The sequence below is a fragment of the Seriola dumerili genome, unplaced genomic scaffold (genome assembly GCF_002260705.1).
Source record: "Seriola dumerili isolate Sdu_G_001 unplaced genomic scaffold, Sdu_1.0 BDQW01000192.1, whole genome shotgun sequence".
NCBI lineage: Eukaryota > Metazoa > Chordata > Actinopteri > Carangiformes > Carangidae > Seriola > Seriola dumerili.
In genome coordinates, this window is record NW_019174447.1 from 254,251 (window position 1) to 276,148 (window position 21,898).

Sequence of the window (21,898 nt, forward strand, 5' to 3'; positions counted from 1 at the left end):
AAGCTTTTTGTTAATACATTTTAGTTTTAAGAAAAATAATGAGAAACCCAGGAGGTGGTTTAAAGAACAACAACAACCTAATTTTACAACCTTAATTTTCTTTTCTGTTCACATAGTGACATAGAGTCTTGTTGGCATATGATGATGATACTGGATATTTTTCCAACAAAATTCATATTGTTTCTGCTCAGTTTTTTTGCCTGCTTTGGTTTAAAGGTTCAGGATCAGACAAATCCTTCAGTCCCTGCCAAAGTGTGACAAACGTCGTGTTTTACCGTTTAGCATCACAGATTACTTCTCCTTCATCCGACCTGCGTGAGCCAGCGTCAGTGGGTAATCCATGTGGTTAAACCGAGAGCATTCAACTGCTCCACGGCGAAAAGGCACCGCTGGGATTCGAACCCAGGATCTCCTGTTTACTAGACAGGCGCTTTAACCAACTAAGCCACGGCGCCGGTGTGTGTGACAGTTTGTGTTCGTCTTCTGTAGTGAAATAGAGCTGTATGTGGTATGTGCCGAATGTGCCACAGTTACATTCACACAGCGCCTCACTAAGATACAATTGAGAAGCAAATTCAAAACAGTAATACAGCAGTTTACAGTATCATAGAAAACTGGGAAACCAGCAAATATTCACATTTGAGAAGCATCTAATCAATTAATCAACTAATCTTTTCAGCTTCAGATCACCGGTTGGTTCCTGGGTGCCTGAGGAAATTATCAAATTCTGTGTAATCAAGAGAGAGGATGACATGCAGCAAACAGCACACGCTGGATTCGAACCCAGGCCATTGCAGAAAGGATTAAAAGTCAATGGTACGCAGTCTGCCAGTTGAGCCACCAAAGCACTTTGCAACTGCTTTGATGAGCTGGAATGGAGCGGGTACGCTGTGCTGTGCGCGGCGGAGCAGCCGCAAAGAGTGGGATGAACTTGTGTTCACAACAACAGAACATGGTTTTCAAAGACAGTTCTGCCCTGAAATGAGTCCAACACAGAGAGAAACTGAGACTGGTATCCATCCTAATGACGCTGGAATCGATCTTCAAAAACGAGATGTAGTAATGGTAGTATCGATATTTTGCCCACCCCTTGTCGCCACGTCCAGGCACTTCTTCATCTCCTGTTGCGAGGAGTTGAGCGGGGTCACACCATAGTGACTGCTTCACTATTCCAGGTGCAGTTATGTGACTCCTGCACCAAAGAACCAGTTGCTCAGCAGATACAATCTACAAATGTGATCAAACCACCAATGTTCTGGTGTATTTGCTCTTGTTGCTTTAGGACGCTAATGCTAACTATATGCATTTCTTTCTCTTGGATTCTACAGGTATTGGAAGGAAAACAAAGCTGATGCAAAAAAAAAAAAACAAAACAAGTAGGACATTCCTGAATAAACCTGAAAATACTTGGTGCTGATGTTGTTTGTTAGGTTGGCAAAGCGTTTCATTACACACACACACACTTACAATAGAATAGATCATTTACTCCCAGCAATAAACTAAATGCCATTTGGTTACCGATGGTAATTGGGAATTTGTGTATGTGCTGTACATTAAAATCTTCCAAGTCTTTTTAGCTAAACTGTTCTGCACCATTAAACTCACTTGCTAACTTACTCTTGATATTAGCACTCATTCGCAATTCTAACACGCTGTTGATATTTAAAACCCCTATTTCGCATTTCAAGGTCCATCAGTTTACCAACAAATACAGTCCTATTCAAACGAAGAGACGCACCTATACCTATGGAAGCCTAAAGGGACTATATTAGAATGACTGTAAAAATGATGTAAACTTGAAAGTGAAAATGTAATTTCTCAGTGTCATTATGCTTTTCCACATATGTACTGTATGTGTTATTTCAGTAAAAATTAAAATGAACCATCCACTTTGCATTTTTGTTCTCACATACTCATGTGGGTGCTCCATGACCACAGTAAAATGAAAAGAGTGGACAATCAGTAAAAATGATTTTCCATTTGTGCAAGTAATATTCAAGACACAATTCAAATTCAAATTCAGTAAAATGTCAGCACGCTCTTTTGGGGTCAAAATAAAAATGGAAATGCAACCTGTCAGTCCTCTCATCAAGGCAGGTCTTCAGTTGGGACGTCAGTCGTTCTCCATAAGAGGGACACCATTGGCTACCTAGCAGACTTCCCTCTCTAGCACTACCAGTGTAGTAGTTGCCAATCAGGCTGATCATTTGTTTAGATATTAAAAATTGCATTTTAATTTTAATTGTGACTTTACCTGCATTAATCGAAAATCAAGTTACATTGTTCATATTCACGTTTGAATACTGTAAACTGTACAGTGGGGTACAACTTATTGTTATTATTAATGTCAAACAATTTTTCCAGTTTCATTTTAATATGGTCGTTAAACACCAATATGAGTACGTGAAAATGAAAATGTAATTAAGATTATTGCATTTTCATTTTAACTTTTACTCAAATAACACATACATGAGTGGTAAATTAGGGGCCCAGGGACTGTTGCCTGCTTTACCAGGTTAACGATCAAGCATTATTCATTAAATATGAATAGATACATAAGTAAATACAATCAACAAACAGAAAGTGGCGTCTTTGCAACTGCTGTTCGAATCAGTTCATGGGCACAAAAAAATCAAAAATACAAGTTTTCAGTGGAATTTATGTTAGTTCAATACAGTCCTTTATTTCAATATTGCAAAAGTAGCCACAAATCTCACATTTTTCTCACAGCTCACTCTATCGAAACTCAAATTTTGAGGTTTTACAGGTGCTGTTGGGTCCAATTCACAATTTCCGTTTGAGCTTCAGAGCATTAAATGAGCCTGGAGGACACTCTGGAACCTGGAGTGCTTTGGACACAATAATAAAATCATGGAGTGTACCTGTGATATTTTACTTTTATCAGGAGATACAGTATGTCTCCTCTAATTTCAGCAACTTGTCAGCAGTTTAGCTGATAATCACAACAACGCGTGGTCAATCATGTAACTATATGAATCAAATATATGAAATGTATGAATGTGAATCAGTGTTCTGCTTGGTCCACCTCCTCTGCATCAGCAGAAGTATTAAAAAAAGGCTTTATTCTTTTTCTTCACCTGTTACACAGATCACACACATCAACGCCTCATGCTCCCACAGTGTGTCATGGAGTAGCTCATGTAGACGGAGCCTGTTTTTGTGAGTGAAGTCAGCAGCTGCACAAGAAGGCAAAGACAGCTCTTTCCCATTCAAATGAGTGTTTCCTCAGCAGTACAAAGTTTGAACTGAAGAGTCAAATCAGCAGGCAGCACGTTTGCATCTGCCACCTATTGTCTAGTTTGCATGACACTCGGCAAACAGAGATGCTGCTGAGTGGTGGAGGGGGGTGAGCAGGACCTCTCTCTCTTTAAAGGAAACACTAACAGGGGGCTGTGGTAGCTCACTGCTACAGTGAGTACCATTAACAAGAATTACTGCAACATCCCAGGTTTAAATCCAACCTGGGCAAAGAGGTGGGACGTGTGTGGAGCCAAGACTTTAAGCATACGCTCACCCACCTGTCACTCAAAGTGGCCACACCCTCAATTAAGCCTCACTTTAAAGGGATAGTTGTTGTTCTTTAAGGTGGGCTTGTATAGTCATGCATAGTCAGTGTATTACCTGCGGTAGATTCAGATCAGCGCACTGCCCGTTAGGAGAGGCAGCAGGAAACATGGCACACGAGCACAGTGATACGCTGCTGCGGGCGGCGCCAGCAGAAAAAAGACACTTTTATAAACTCCCACCGAAACAATCCAATATCTGTTTAAATGTACGCTTCATGTAGAATATTTTCAGCATGTTTGCCTTCCCATCAAAACAGCATTTTCATTCGGTTCTACATTTTTCTTAACCGATTTGCGACAATATTCCTACGCACAAGTGCACCTACAGTGCGCTACGCCACAGCCGCAGGTCACCTGAGTGAATCAGAAAGAGCAGAACTTCACTTTGTTTTGACAAGAGGATAAAGTGCTGAAAATATTCTACATGAGGCTACATTTAAACAGATATTGGATTGTTTTGGTGGGCGTCTTTTAAAAGTGTCTAAAACAGGTTTTTTTTTGTGCTGGCCCCGTGCACAGCAACACATCACTCTGCTTCTGTGAGGATGCTCGTTACAATGCCAGAGAGGCCATAGGAGGCGAAATGAGGAGATAGGACCCCAGGGTGATGTTTAAAAAAAAAAAAGCTTTTTATTTTTTATTTTGTCACATGGCACTGTGGAAAAATAGTCTGTCCATCACCTTCCAGCCCAACAGGATGAACAGACTGCTTGCCCTATATTATAAGGTTCTGTTCAGCTATTAGGAGGGCACATACCATCTCAGGGTAAGTTAACACATACATTTCCTCTCACCATATCAAAATGTATATTTACAATAAAACCACTACCTATGTGTATATATATATATATATATGTGTGTGTGTGTGTGTGTGTGTGTGTTCATATATATATAATATTTATTATATAATATAAATACTATTTATATATATATATATATATATACATAAATCTTAATAAATAAGACAGGCTTGGTAAGTTACAGGTGAACAGCCCCGCGTCCTTCCTGCAAACACCTGACCCATGCATCTACACATATCTGACAATCAATAAATACATTACTAAAATCCCACCTTTGTGTCTTATTTACCCTGCTGCACTTCAGTTACTCATATGCTCACATATAGAAATACTAATCATAGTAATACTTACTATTGCGGTGTGGTTACGGCGCTCCGTCGTTACAGCGCTCCTGGCTGCTTCTCTAAACCGGCAGCGTGCTGATCTGAATATTCTGCAGGTAACACACTGACCGTGCACGACTACCTCACACAACCCCACGTCAAATAACCCGAACTATCACCTTAAGCCCTAATAAAATTAAAACGAGTGAGTGATATATAACATTTTAACATGGGATTCTATGGGGATTGACTCACTTTTGGAGCCAGACTCTAGTTTCGGCACTTCTTATGCTGGCTTCATTTTTCAACCATGGAGGTTGCTGCTTGGTAGAATACTGCTGAGGTTGGCCAGACAGTCCAGACTTCAGGTCAAGGTGGACCTGTAGCATTTTGGGACTTGCTGCTTTATGGGCTCAGTCCAGAATGGTACGATCCGCCAAGATGTCACCGAACCCCGCCACTGATTCCTGCCACTGAGCACTAGTTCTACTTTCAAGTTTCCTGACAACTCAACATCTGACCCATGGCTGTTGGAAATTTGTTATTTACATATTGGAAAAAATCTATTGAAATTATTTCACTTTTTGAAACAATCAACTGGCATCTGCCTCAGAGTTTACATTAAACCAAGAGTAAGAACAAAAGGAGAGAATGTGAGCTGATGAAAACACTGGAGAGGAACCACTGTCACATCTGTCTGACCTCTGACTGGAAACTTCACCTGCCACAGAGACTATAGCTTTCTTTCTTTCTTTCTTTCTTTCTCACTCCTCCTCTGCTCTCCATTTTGAATATCAGGCATTTTCTCCGTTTTATTGAAACGAGTGATCAGAGGGAGAGGTGAAACGGAATGGGATTTCTTGTCATCTGAACAATGTTTTCATTGTGTGCAGGATGGAAGAAGAGAAGGAGGAGAAACGGAGAGGTAGAGGAGGAGAAGGAGAAGATGAAGACAGAGTCGAGGGAGGAGGAGTGAAGTGGAGTACATGGTCAGGTCAAACACTGCGTTTTCGGGTGAAACTAAGTTCACATTTCCATACAGCTCACGGTGTGCTTGTGCGTGCACACGCATGTGTGTGTGTGTTGTCTCCACTGGGGCGGGTGACACCAAATTTGTAACCAAGCTGCGCCAACAGATGGAGCTCCTATTGTCGCAGCGTATTCACAACCCTCCCTCCCCCCATCACACACACACACACACACACACACACACACACACACACACACACACACACACACACATTATGGGAATAAAGTACACAAGCACCAAGACTGGCAACCTCCTGGGGTTAAAGTGTGTATGCACACACACACACACACACACATAAACACACACACATCAAAACCAATCACCGACAAGGCCTCTGCAAGCATGCACTCATACTTATGCATACTGTATACACACACACACACACAAACACACACACAAAAACATGCACATACACACACAAATTGTTTTCCACCAGTTAACTATCTGACACACACTAGAGAGGTGTGTGTATGTTTGTGTGTGAACAGAAATTGAACCCTTGAACTGTGTTTAACCCTCTCTCTCTCTCTGTCTCTCTCTCTCTCTCTCTCTCTCTCTGTTGTTCTGTCTATCCTTCATCTGGCCTTTGTGGTTGCTTTCCTTCTTCCTCTCTCTCTCTTCCTGTTTCTGACACCTTCATTTGTTTTCATCTGTCTCTTATCCTCTCGCCCTCTCTCGCCCTCTCTCGCCCTCTCTCTCGTGCAATCCGTCTCAGCGGGACATAAACTGGTTTCAGGTGCTTTCAGAGCTACATTTAGTGGCTACACTGCCATATGTATGTGTGTCTGTGTGTGTTTGTGTGTGTGTGCAAATTTCTTGCAAAATAGAGGTTAATACATAAACACACCTGCACACACACAGATCTGTTATGCTGGAATAAATGGAAGGTCAGATATTAAATTGAAATATTAATGTAAAGCTTTTTGGTGGTAGAATAATATTCATGTCCTGTTTCATTTCAATTATTTATTTCATTTATTCTAATTATTTAGACATTGTGCTTTTACCATAAAACATAAAGACAATGCATTTAAATACTATATTTTTTGTATTTCCACCCCTTCACTTTATTGTGTTCTCAATTTCATTTTAAATGGATAAAATGGCTTGCATTTTTGTGCATCAATCTTCTCTCCATAACCCATAATGACAAAGTAAAAATGTGTTTTTATGATTACTAGGAATGTATTTATTTGTGGTCAGGTGCATAGGGCCGTGGCCAGGGAGGTGGCCAAGAACCCAGCAGTCAGTCTAACAGAGATTCAGGAGAGTCAGCAGAGATGAAGGGAGAACCTGCTGGAAGGTCGCCCGCGCTCATCACCTGCTTAATACCATCCCTATATGGCGAAGCTTGGTGGTGGCAGCATCATGTCATGGGGGTCCTTCTCAGCTGCAGGGAGAGAGAGGCTGGTAGTGCACATTACCTGAGACTGGGGCAGTGACTCACCTTTCAGCATGACAATGACCCAAAGCATACAGCCACGACAACGCTGGGAAAGCTTTGGGACGAGTCTCTGACTGTTCTTATGCCCAGATGTAATAGATGTTTAAACAGGAAATATAAAGGAATTTTATTTAATTATCAGTTTATTTGAAACCATTATACACATGGAGATTTAGCTTGTTTAAATAAATATTAAAATGAAATAAAAATTAAGTTTCATAGTCTTTATAACCTCTTATGTTTTTATAATCTAAACAGATTTGTATTATTTGAAATATTCCTCTTCATTATGTCAATATCATTTCACTTCACTCTCAATATCATTTCACTTTTCAATTATTCTTCTTCTTGAATTATAATAATAGCAATAATAATAATGATAATTAATGATAAGTTAAACACATTTTCCTCTAATAGTAGCTCAAAATAAACAACAATTATTATTGTTATTATTATTATTATCATTATTATTATTATTATTATTATTGTTGTTATTATTATTATTATTATATACAATTAATTGTATAATTGCCTATTTTGAAGTTCTGATACTGGGAAATATGTTTGTCTTATTCATATCATTTTTTATATAATAATTTAATATTATTTTACTACTACTAATAATAATAATAATACATGTTGTAATTGCTGTAATTTCTTATTTTAAATATTATTATGATTACTATTAATCATTATCATCATTAGAATGATTATCCAAAAATTAAAACTCAAATTAATAAAAGAATAAAATAACCTTGGCCCAATAATCATATGTTGGTAAGTAATTATTTGTATCTTTAGTATAAATACTGTACTATTAGAATTATGGTTATAGTCACCAGTACAATTAACTGTTTTATGATTATCCTCTAAATAGTTTTCTTATTAAAAAAAAAAAAAAGTAAAATGAAACAAAATACAATATTCAAATTAAAAAATTTTCATTCAATCCAGGGCATTTTACACATCGATTAATCATTTCTACCATGAAGTTCATGATTTAGAGAGCAGCCTCTGTTTCGTCCTTTGTGTGTTTTTACGTATTTCTAACATTTCTTCTTTTCCTTTTCCTGTTTATCTATTTATCAGTGCTGCATCACTTCTCATTCTCTCTCTCTCTATCTCTCTGTGTGTGTGTGTGTGTGTGTGTGGGTGGGTGTGTGTGTGTGTGTGTGTGTGTGCGTGCGTGTGTGTGTGTGTGTGTGTGTGTGCGTGCGTGTGTGTGTGTGTGTGTGTGTGTGCGTGCGTGTGTGTGTGTGTGTGTGTGTGTGCGTGCGTGTGTGTGTGTGTGTGTGTGTGTGCATGCATGTGCATGTGTGCAGGACCTTTTGGGAAGTCAGCAGCAAAAGATTGTTTCTTTCTTTTTGTGGTGATAAACACACACACACACACAAACACCTACACACACACAAACACTTTCACACACCCACACACACACACACACACACACACACACACACACACACACACACACACACACAGTGAACGTGCTGTGAACTCCTGAACTGAACTTGAACTGGCAACTGGGTCATCAAGAGGGTAACTGGGGTCTCCTTCACCCAACACACACACACAAACAGACACACACAATATGTACCTCCACATCATGAGAGTGTGTGTCGTATTGTTATGTGCATCTGTTCATTTAACACCTTTTTACAGTCATTATTAAAACACTGAGTGTGAGTGTGACAGTTCTACTCCACATTATTCCCACAAAGGGGAAAAGGCCTGCAGCCACTGAGGTCACCTCCTCTGTGTTCCACTGCGGAGCTGGGGTTCAACACAGCCTCACAGTTTACATTCAAACACGTGCACAAATCACACCTGGTGTTTCTCAGGCTGGATTCTCTTATTCTAGAGTTCAATATCTTTAGTTTAGTTAATTTAATTAGTTAATTAATTCTTTTTTGCAGATTGAAGACATTTTTGAATCAGCAGTTAGATCGTTACAGTGGCGCTAATTTGCTGAATAAATGGTGTAAATGATGCAGGAAAACACGACGTGTGAAAAAGATAAAACAACAATGGACTCTGAGGTGGTGGATTCCATTGAACTGAAAAGGCTTTGACAAAATGACAAGAATATTATTCAACAGAGTACAGTACAATACCCTACCATGTCTAACTACAGCCTCATTGAATTGATACTATAAACAAAACAAAAAAAATGTTATTCTCCACAATTGGAGGATGTATCACATGACTATTGTATTGGTCTGCATTACACAGTGAAAACAATGAATCTCCAAATTTGATCATTTAGAATTTTTCAATAAAGGAAAAATTCTAAATATGAAAGCAGGAAAGCGGGCCTGGTCTGTGACAGGGTGCTTTGGACAGGACAGCGACATCTCATGCTGTTATTGTGTGTTCACCCTTTTAAGAGTTCCAGTCTACTTCATTTTATCCACTGATATTATTATAACTTGGAATGTATTGATAATTTTATTATTTTTTTCATTCATTCATTCAGTGAGTTTATCCTAAAAATACAAACCATTTGTGATATTTTCGTCCATATTTTACCTGTTGTGTGATCATTGTCAAAATGAAGAAAATGAGAATCTGTAAACTTGGTTATATTCTATCCTTTTTTAATTCCTAATTTCCCTTTTTTTTATTTTTTTTTCATCCTCTTTTCTTTCTCACACACATTCACCTGCCTGCTCTGCAAACACACTCACACCTACAAACTACATTTCTATACAACTAAACAGCAAATACATTTCACAACATAATTGCAACTGGATTACCTTTTCTATTTATATAATGAGGATATATTGTTCATGTACGTGGGGATTCACAGATATGTGAATATCAGAGTTTGCAGTACAATATCCACTCATAGTGACTCCAGCATTATTAGAATTTTTTATGGTTTTGTATAGCACTTGATTAAGCTTAGGCAAAGATCCTGGTCTAGTTTAATACAGAAAACATCCAGATACAGCCTGTTTATTTACAGCATATCCTTCACCAAAGTGCCTTTTTTTGTTTAAATCTAACCACGGAACTGTGGATGTGAAACCTGGTCTCTGGTGTGACGCTTCTGTACTCTGTGTGCCGACCTCCAGCCCAACCATGAGAGCGTGGTGTAAAATGCAGAGCTTAATTCAGCAAAAAAAAATATTGCCTGAAAATATAATCCAGCCAGTGATCACTACAACACATATTTGCTGTTGCGGTTTAGTACAGAAACAATTTCCAGGAGACAGGGTCGCCCACACGCACACTCTCTCACGCACGTGCACGCGCCGTTCATTTTTCTCTCTGCTCTAAAAAGGAAGTGATCGGTCATTGGCCGAGGGGAGTAGACAGTGAACTCCCTCCGAACTCTGACCTCCCCATGACCTTTGAGAAGAGAGGAGATTAGAGGAAGAGGCGCAGGAGGAGGTTAAGGTATGGTAGGCAAAGAAAGTGGAAGAAAAACTGCGGGGAAAAAAAGGAGAGAGGAAAAGAGAAGAGACTAGTCAGGCAGATAATGAGGGGAAAGACTGGATGAAAGAGAAGGAGGAAAATGAGGAGAGGAGTGTAACAGGTAACGACAAACCTTACTTACTTGGAGGTTGAGCAACACAGCAGAGGAGAAGGAAAAAAAAGGAGGAGGAGGAGGATGAAGATGGTGTCAGTCATGCAGACCAGACACCAGGGGGCAGTGTTGGGATGAGCTAGAGGGCAGCGAGGGAAGCAAGAAGGTTGGGGGTGGGGTGCGGGGGTGGGGGGGGAAAATCCCCCTCCCCACTCCTTCTCAAAAGAATGATGTAAGTCGGAGATTACAGAAAAAAAAGCTCTGCGTGCTCCCATTGGTCGGCTCGTTTGGCGTTCATGTGGCGACAGGTTGGCGAGGGGAGGGACATAGCATGATGATGTTGTTGCGGCACACACATGTCCATACATAGGGATGCCATGGTGACACCTAATCCCAAAAGACACCGCCCTGTTGGCTAATACCCACACACACACACACACGCACACACACACGCATGCACACATACGCACAAACAAAAACCATGCATTCATGTGTTGCTACGGTTGAGTGTGTTTGTATAGTTGTATACATAAATGTGTGTGTGTGAAACATGGGAAGACAAACATGGAAGACAAGAGGTGGGTGGAGCCTATTCATGAGAGCATAGGTACTGTTTATTTGTGTGCGTGTGTGTGTGTGTGAGCGTGTGTGTGACAAGAAGTAGACTGTGTGTACTGGGCTGCTCCCAGTTCCCAGCACATCAAAAGAAACATGAAATGTATGTAAATGAGAAACCACTTTTTTCTTTTTTCTCAGCGCTGCATCGTTACCATGGCAATGACCTGTGCCAATCTGCTCACAGTGTAAAAGGTCCAAGTGTCAGTGAAAGGTTATGACTCTCATTTTCTCACTGATCCACCCAACACACACACACACACACACACACACACGCACTGTCCTAGTATTGCCGTGCCTGTCCACCGCACACCTGACTGCCTCTCTTCCCACCCCTGAGGCAAAGGTGTGGTCATATGACTCATCAAAACGTGATCAAAGCCCTCAGGAAGCTCTGAGCTCACAGGCCAGGTGTGGACAAGGTCACAGGTCGAAGGAGACCATTCCCGCGGCAACCGGGGGAGGAAACGCGAAGAGGATGTGGGCTTCGGATCAAAGAGCGCATTCGCACACAAGCTGATCACGCTGCTCTTTGAAGACTCCGCCCCAATGATGATAAACTGGCCTCCTGATTGGATTACAGGTCAAAGTGGGCAAGGCCTGACTCTGACAAGTCGAAGCGTTTGATAAAGCATTTTCATCTCGCAGTGATGTCATCAGGAGGTCACAGTGGGGTCACGACAGGGTCACAGTGATGTCACAACGGAGTCACTGCAGGGTCATGGTGATGTTAGAGGGTCACACTGAGGTCACAGTCACTAGCTCAGTTCATTCCAGCAGTTAGTCTGGTTATTATAGTTCCCAGCATGCTTTTCAGTCCGGTGGAAAGTGAGAAAGACACAGATTCAAACTGAAGAGTTTGTCCTCTGGTTGAGTATAAACACAAAACCTGTTTGGACTCAGTGTGTGTCTGTACCACAGCTGTAAGTGAACAGTACTTTCTTCTGCTATGAGCAGTAATGCACTGAACAGATATGAACAGCTACTGACTGTTCAACAAGCAGCTCCGACATCGTGGCCTGGCGGTGATGTTTCTGTTCTTTTCTAACGTGTCTCATGAAAAGACCAAAACCATTGATGATGTTGGTTTTGGAGACAGAATGAAACATAAAGCTTTTATAGCTTTTATAGATTTTATAGCTTTTTTTAAAAAAGATCTTTTGTTTAGTTTCATTTTTTTTAAGAAAACATTGTAGTTTATGTTAAACGTTAATCCAAGAGGACGAAATGCATCTGAGGACTAGTTTCAGCTGTGAATTATGTGTCTGGTGTGTGTGGCACTGAGTGAAAATAAACTACAGTATAGTGAAGAACAATATGAAAGCTGACAGTATGAAAAATATGGAATAACGGCAGACGTCCCTTAACCATGACTTAACTGTTTCACGCTGCTAAATTATATAATAAACCAAGTGACTGTGTCATGTTCACGAAGGTTACTGCTGATTCTCACAGTGTCGGTTCACTGTCATTTTCTTCCTCTTCACAAACACGTACTCTGACATTTGCTCTTGCAGCTTTAATTACACTGTGTAATTATGTATTGTTTGACAGTGTTGCTTCATTGTGTTCTGTAGCTGTGTGGGTGTATTAATTGTGATGTGCCAAGGGACTACAGATGAAAAATATATGTGACTTGGTGTGGAATGGTGTGGTCGAAACACTTGGCCAATCAGATGTCACTTTCTCTGACAGCTGACCAGCAGTGAAGAGGCAGGGCAGAAGCAACAGGTGAGATTGACAGCAAACACAGAGATAGAGCTGTATATATACATTGGTCACAAAATACTTGGCAATTAAAATATCTTATATAGAGTATTATATACTATATGTATAAATATATACAGTATATATTTTGTTGACATGTTGACAGTATTTCCTGCAAAGCAACAGCAGGGAGGGAGGGAGGGAGGAAGAGGGCTGCTTGCAAGTAAACATGATGTAAACAATGCTGGATTTTTATTTATTAGCTCACAAAATACAACCACAAAAGACAAAAGTCACATAATAGTAGAATTAAATCAGCAAACAAGTGAGCCTATCATTTCTAACCCTTTCAACTCTACACCTTCACCAACGTATCCCTCAAACAATGTCATCCAGAAGCACAGTAAATACCAACCGACTTTGACTGTACTCCTTCATTAACACAAGTAGCATTCAGAGTTAAAACAGCACTGCGTGGGAATTTAAGCAACCATTATTAGCTTACATCAGAAGTGAGCAAAAGCAATACATATGTTGAAACAAAACAAAACCCAAATGGTGGTCACCATAGAAATGAATAGAGACATTTCTTATCAGGACATGTTATTCATTAAATATTAGTCCTTCAGATCCACCTTCAACTAACAATATAAAGAGTTCAAGGGTCAAAGGTCACAGCAAACGTCTCTGTGATCCCAAATTTAATAAACTGGATGATCAAAATCAGGAACAGAAGAGGAGGAAGAACATTTCTTTCACTGTTCTGTTCTGTTTTGTACAAGCATGTTGAAAAGCTGAGACTGTCCTCCTCACGAGTCCCTGGTCTTGGCTGGATTCATCCTCTGAACATCCCAACTCAATGTTGGATGGTAAGATAGCACAGGAACCGAGAGCAACACTATGTTTTCCATTGTCTCCATTTTCAAACAATATTGCATCTCCCTCATCAACATGGACAGCCGATCGGAGCAGCTATAAACACATTTAACTCCCTACGTGGTCGACAGCACGTTTTTAGAATAGTGGGGTTGTGCGAGGGAGGAAGCGCACTTAAAGATACACTCTACATAAACACACAGACCTGCAGCAGTATTTGAATTAAATGTAGCTATTTACTGATGAATACGCAAAGAGATTTTATTCCTGCAGCAGTATTTGGCATGGTACCGCATCAGTGAGAGTGGAGCAAAGCATTAACACCTCCGTATTGCTAACACAACAGAAGCCTGTCAGCGCACACGTTAATGTGTCTGTGTGCGCTTGACTCTACATCAACACTGCTGAACAGCATCAGCAGTAAATGGCTTCGCTGTTCGTGGCGAGCGGCCGGGAAACTGTGGTTGTAATTTGTATTCACACTAATCAGGTGGTTCAGCGCTGCAGCACCACCCCTCTGGGATGCAGCGTGTTTATAAAGCAAACATGCCAGAGGTAGTTGAAGGAATAGATAGACAGAAAGTGAGAGAGAGAGAGAGAGAGAGAGAGAGAGGATGGAGGCATGATGGAGAAAGAAAAAAAAAGTCAAGGAATGAAAGAGTGATGGAGGGAGAGGAATGGAAGGAGGGATGTAGGGATGATATGAGCCCATGGCAGAAAGGCAGCAGAGAGAGCTGCCAAGTTTCTATGAATGGAGTCTTCTATGCAATACTGAAGTATGTTCTGTTTTTATTGGCACAACAAGAGAGAGAGACAGAGAGAAGTTAGGGGGAAAAAATGGAGAGAGAGAAAGAGAGAGCGAGAGGGAGAGAGAGGGGAAAGAAATGAAACAGAAAAAAGAAGAAGAGAACAACTTGGTTTGAATTTCTGAGAGATTTTTGCCCCAAGCGCTTGTTAGAGGTAACTGTTTTTATTAGATTTCATGCCTTTTCATCACAGGGTTTTTTTTTTGTTTTTTTTTTACAATCTCTTACTGAATAAAAGAATTCATGAATTTCATGATGCGTATGTCCAGTACATACATGCATTCATACATATTTGCCCACTCTCCCTAAGAATTACATCCATACTGGACACTTCCATTATTTAAAATGTGCACCCAGTGGCAATGCAGGAAGTAGAGCACGTCCTTTCTGTAGTGAGGTGAAGAGTGAGGGTGTGGATGATGAGGCAGTGGATGTGTAAAATGAAGACCTGCAATTAACATTCACTTCCTTATAAACGAGGCCACAAGCTTTTCCTTTTTGGGTTGTCTAAGATGAAAAGTGACAGTCATGAGAAATCTTTCCCATGTGTCGCTCGTGACTCTGGAACTGACTCTGGGAGAAGTTTCCTTCACATTGGAAGCCCCTCATTCATAGGACCGCTTCCCATGGTGACCTACTTCCTGTCGGGGTCTAAGCACCAAAGTCTTCCTGTTAACAATAAATTAAATTTTACTTCAGATTTTCTCTTTTTCTTTCGTTCCTCTTAGAAGTCTCTCCTATTGAACTGGTGTCGCGCAGTCTAAAGGCGCCTTTTGCCAAGTGTTGTAGTTTCCTCATCTTAACAATACCGTGGTCAAACAAATTTCAAAGTACTGGCATTAGATGTAAGAAAAGTGTTATTATTGAATGTAATCTGGAGTTTTGGAGAATTGTCTAATATTAATGTTCTTTTCTGGTGACAGGGTCACATACACATATAGATATATATGCACCTCCTTAGCTTTTCCCACAAGCTCTTATGGCTTCATAAATGCTGTTGTTTATGTGGATGGATATTTAATTTTTCCATGTTTGTGTAGTAAGGTTATTTCTTCTCCCTGGTGTTTCATATATGAGTGAGGGGAAAAAATTTGAATAAACTATAATCTTAAAAACAGAAGGAAGTAAGGGAAGGAAATAAGGGAGGGAACAAATTTGTGGATTTTATCACTCACTTAACATACAGCATGTTGTTATCAGTTTGTATTGTATTAAGCATAGATTTGGTAACACTAACACAAGCACTTTTTCATCCTTATTCCAATTATTATATAACACTCCTAATATCTTGTTTTGTTCATTTAAATAGAATGTCCTCAAACAATCCTGCTTCCAAATTATATCATAAATCAAAAATCTTGAGTCATCTTTTATTTTGTTGCAGGTAAATTAAATTCAGTCTGAAGTTATGCAATAAAATGAATCCTATTATGTATAGATATACCCACTATCCAACTACAACAATATAGTCCGTGTAGCTAAGTGCTCCGTCCAGGAAGCATGACGAATGAACCTATTTCTAAATGAGGCCTTTGAAACAAAAGCTGGTTTGGTCATTCTTTCCCTTGAACATACACTGTGTGATATACAGTAAAGCGGTGAAGAGGCTCTGGGTTGAATCTTTACTGTAGGTCTGCTTTGCTGCCGCTGTTATTATCAGAAACAGTTTCCATCATGCCTCAAAAGAAGCCAACAGCACTGACAGCAAAGTCGGTAAGACGGGAAGATACCAAACATACAATAAGAGATTTCCAAATGTCCAGAGGACTCAGGTAATTATTCTTAAGTACAAGGAAATGAGTGAGTTGGCATCGACCTCCCATAACCACTGCCAGAGCTACACAGCCTTCTCCAGGGGAACTAGAGCCACCAATGTCACTGAAGCAAATGAGGAAAGAATAACAGATAATATTGTGTATGAGGAGCTTCTCTTATTCTGCACAACAGCTGTAACTTACTGTCAAAACCTTTTTGGTTCTCTTTTACTCTTTTCCTTATATAATGACGTGCTGTATATTTCTATGTGCACATGTGTACATGTCAAATAATAACTATGACCTTCATATTCAAATATAAAAATTTTATTGTACACTGTCTTGACAGCTGTCATACCATTAATACTGCTTCATCATCTGCCCTTTGCACAAAATATCTATAATCGATAAGACAAGAGATTCAAGGGAAATCGGGGACACCAGTGGAAAAAGCAACAAAAAGGACAAAGTACAGGTTCAAAAAATCTTAGAACCCCTGTTTGGTAAAAGACACACGAAGCAAAACCCAAAGGAAGATTTGTACTTCACTACCTTCATTCTCTCAATGCTTGTCTCTGTATGATTATATTCCCATCATACTAGAGGTAACACACAGAGTGTTAACAGTTTGTAAGACAATACCCTATATAAGGTATCTTAACTGGGTTTTACAAGTGCATTTACATCCTCCCCTGTGGATATTTTTGTGTTATCTTTGACATCCCTGAAACACGTTAAAATATCCACAATATTAACTTTATATTCATGTGCAGTAATTATTCATTGAAGAGCAAAAATGCAAAAGCAGTAATTTTTTTTATTGTAAGACATATGCTGGACTAAAAACATAGCTGCTGACATTTTATTTTGGAGAAATTCACTTGAAACTTGAGCAATAATTAAATAGAAACAGATCTACTATGTGCACTAAAGAACAACAGAGAGAGAGAGAGAGAGAGAGAGAGAGGAGAGGGAGGGGAAGGAGGGGAGCAGGTGATAGGTCAGGTATAAAAGGAGTGGGAAAATGAAGGAAAGGAGGCGTAGGTAAACTCACAGTCCAATTCACTTGTCAATCAGACACAAAAACACCTTCATGGTTAAGTTAACAGCGCCCCACCCAATTCCAAAGCTGTGAGTCATGAACACACAGCCAGGTCCACCATGGTGTATCCTGGCCGCTCACATGAGGCCTGGAGACTGAAAACCAGCAGCTCTCACACTGAAGCAGGACATGGACAGACATAAGTCATCTACTGCCACTGGTGGGAACTGATCTCTCTGATTTCTCTGTCTCAAGAGAGAGAGAGAGAGAGAGGGAGAGAGATAATTTATTGCACCCTCTCTCTCTCTCTCACACACACACACACACACACACGCACACACACGCACACACACATACGCTCAGCCAACCACTAGAGGCAGTGTAGTCAAGCGTTACCTCTGATCTCTACTTGAGGATGAGGAGCCCTCTGGCAGTTGTAAGATGATACCAGGAACAGGAAACAATCAAGACACATTTTTAACAGTCACACTATAAACCAGAGCAGCTCAGATTTTTTTTCCTGTGTGTCCATCATGGAGGGACACAGGTAAAGTAGTAAAGTAGTTTGTTAATTTCACAGTTGTTTCAGCTAACTCGATTTTGTAGATATTCTTCTCTGAGATTTCCGGCTCTGTGAGTCTTAAAGCATTGATAAATGATATCTAATCACACACAGCATCACTTGAAAGCTGTGAACAATTTTCATTGGAAGTGCTTTGTACCTAAGAAGTGGTGTGGACCCAATAATAACTATTGTTTGTTTGTTTTTTTCATTTCTATTTTATTATTGCAAAATAAAAGTGTTAAAGCAGTGGGCTGTACTACAGCAATATAATGTTGCTCTCCCATAAAGACTTGGAAAAAGACTGATTCAAGTTCAAGTTCAAAGTTGGTGGAGCAGAGTCTGAGACATCCTGACTGTCCTATGTATGTGTCCTATAACTGTCCTTCAAAAGTGCTGTATTCTACATTTCCCATTATGCAACTGATAATGTCTCCATACCAGATACGTGCTCACATGCCCATGAAACTCCACACCTGCAGTCAGTAACATTGCTTTCCCTTAAAATGTGGGCGGACCAACTCCTTAAACAATTGTGTGTGTTATAGCTTTCAAACCATGGTTTTTAAATATTTATAAGCTATAAACTCTAACATGCAGATTCATTAAAAAATGTTCCTCATTATAATGATCAAAAATATCTCTTAAAACATATTTGCCATTATAAATTAGTATATAAACATTTTAAAGGAAAAACACAGTCCACTCCTCATCAAACTGTCTCTGACTGTGCGGGAACTGGAGAATCAGAAAACAGAAAAGTTACGGTACTTACCGAATGAATGTACAGCTGAAATAATCTGCAGCCAGAAATGCTTAAAAGGATTTTATGAGAGCTTTTGTTCATCTGGTTGTTAAAGCTGAACAATTGCTTCATTACACACCCAGCAGACACAGAGCAACATTAGCATTCATTCTGAGCTGTGTCTCTGGAAACATGAAACATAGTCACATTCTCAGTCTCTTCTGTTTTGGTCTCCACCATTTTTCTCCACTTGAGGGGAAAAATATCTGACTCTTTAGCTGCTAGATGCTCCATCAGCTGGTCTCTATCTGTGTCTGTCTGCTGTCTGGTTAGCAAACCAGACTGATGTAAACGGTGAGACTGAATCAAAACAGTAAAGCTGTGGCCAGAAAACTGAAACAGTGAGCTGAAAGATGCTGAAGCACTCTGTAGAGCAGTGGTTCCCAACCTTTTCCAACTCATGGCCCAGATGTTGCTGGCCCACATCCGACCCCATAACAATTTGGAGGCCAAATAATACGTTCTCAGAGCACTTTTTATTTTAATGTGGTCCGGTCGGCAACAACATAAACGCTCCTGTCATTGGCTTGTCACAGTGATTATAGAGGACTAGGGATGTCACAGGAAAAGTAATAAAACATTTCCTTAATTCAATTAATATTTTAATAGGCATTAAAAATAGGAATTGTAAAAAGAATTTATAAATGATGTGAAATGATTAATCCATCAATAAATACTTCAGATTTAAAAATGAATTTACAAAAACAGCATTAAACTCCACCATTTAAAACCATCTATAAATACATTTGTTAATTCATGAATAAATAATAGAATCTGAAAAACTATTTGAAAAGGTATTTTAAAAATGGGAATACACACTTGGATTCCCTCTTCAGTTTCCATTTTTCCAGCTGCTTTTCCTTTGGCTAGTTCACTAATTTAATTTGCTTAGTCATTTAGCTTCTCCTGTTAGCTTCTCCATTTAGCCTTCCTGTGACACTCTGGTAAAACCTACTAGTTAGCTCTCCAACCTAAGCTAAATGACTGAGAAATCAATTAGCTAATCGGAAAAGGAAAAGCAGCTGGATAAAGGAAATGGAAATTTATATAGACCTCCAATATGGTCGCCCAAGGAGTCTTACATATTTGAAAAAACTCGAAAAACAACGCCAAGAAGACGACATGATTTAATTTCAAGTGTGTGAGCGTATGATATCGTAACACCCAGGCTATAACACAGGCACGGGCAATGCAGCTCTGTGATTGGCTGTCCTCAGTGTTTGTCCACTCCTGGTTACACTGTTGCCAAGGAAGCAACATTTTACACCTGGTTGCCAACACTCTGACATTGTAAGCTACTACACACACACACGCACGCACGCACGCACGCGCACACACACACACACACACATACACACACACACACACAGAGGGTTTGTAAGTGTTAGTTAAACACTCTCATGTGGAATCATCTCTCCCTCTCGCTCTTACACAAACACAAACGGTCCGAGCCAAATATTGCTTCATCCTAAGTATTTTAAAATCAGGTGATGACAGAAAGAGAGAGAAAGAAAGACACACACACAGCCGCTGTGGTTTTGGGTTGAGCTGTGGTGTGTGTGTGGGGTTAACAAGCTCTTACGATCTCGTTATCACACTGATGATAGACACACAGAGAGAGACAGAGAGAATAAAAAGTTACTGGATGAAAGACAAAATGGGTGTGATCATTTCTTTTCAAGAGGCAGTTAAATAAACGTGTGTGTCTGTGTGTTTGTGCGTGTGTGCTTATTAATAATCATGCACAAATCCAAATGAGACAAGATGATATTATCTCTCTGTCTGTCTTCACCTGCACCCCCACTGTCTCTCTGTAGAGTTATTGTATAGTCTGTTGTGAGTGTGTGTGTGTGTGTGTGGGAGAGAGAGATAGTGTGTGTGTGTGTGTGTGTGTGTGTGTGTGAGGCACTGAAGCACATTAATTTGGTGATCTGCATGTTTAGCTGGTTTGGGGTTTTGGAAAGATCTTTGGAGTTTTTTTGTAAGCAAACAAAAGTTATGTTTACATCCTTGAGGTCTGACAAATATGTGAAGTGCATTTTCTACCACATTCAACATTTTCAAAGCTGATATTATTTTCTTCTTCTCTGCTTTTGCTGGTGGATTGCAGCATTTCTTTGCACATTACTGCCACCTGTAGATCAGGGGAATAGTATGAGACCAACGGTAGAAACCATTGACTGTACACAAAGATGGACGTAGCCTCTGTGATGTCACCCACAGGTTTCTGAGGAGGGGTTTTGAAGCTCAGACTGAGCTGCTCCACTGTCGCTATCCTGGCAGAGGCTGACTCCACCTAACAGCAGCTATCGGGTCACCCAATTCACGTGAAGTTGTAAAGTTGGACATTTTAACATGGGAGTCAATGGGGATTGACTCACTGTTGGAGCAAGACTCTATTGGTCATTAGAGGAACTGCAGGTTTTGGTACTTCAGTGTTGGCTTCATTTTCCAGCTTCAGAGGTTGATGCTTGGTACGACCATGTATTGCTTCATCCATGTGCATGTGCACAAAATAAACAAAACATGGATCCACACATAGAAAAACTGTTCCGTCTAAAAGCAAGGAGCCTTTTCCAACAAAAATATGAAGTGAGCACAAAACAAACTCAGGTTTTAGTCAAGCCAGAGAATCAGATGCGAAACCATCTTTGGTAATTCTTTATTTTACATGTCTGTTATGTCTGCAATGCTACAATCGTTTCCTTGAAAACAGGAACAGATGGTATTCAATTGGTACACTTAATTAATTCCTGTTAATTGCTAGTGTTACCTGATTTTTTTTAGTCCACAGATGGTCAGATCCAAAAATGCGAATAATAATATAACTTGTATGGTGAAGAGAAGGTTTTCAGTTTCAAATCCTCTTCTCCCTTTATGTACCAAATCAGGGGAAGAGCAAAGTGAAAGTAACTGCTCATGGTTACTATATACCAAATGGGTTTTTGCTCATTTAATTAAAAATTTGTTTGGGAATATGCACCACTGCATTACTTGATGCTGAGGCCCTGCCTA

The 21,898-nt window shown here is 39.9% G+C and overlaps 1 non-coding gene across 1 annotated transcript; it reads right to left on the reverse strand.

The window, feature by feature from the left end:
• Positions 1–381: 381 nt before the first annotated feature.
• Positions 382–455, reverse strand: trnat-agu. The gene has a single exon. It is a non-coding gene; the product is annotated as a tRNA-Thr (tRNA).
• Between the last annotated feature and the right edge of the window lie 21,443 nt (positions 456–21,898).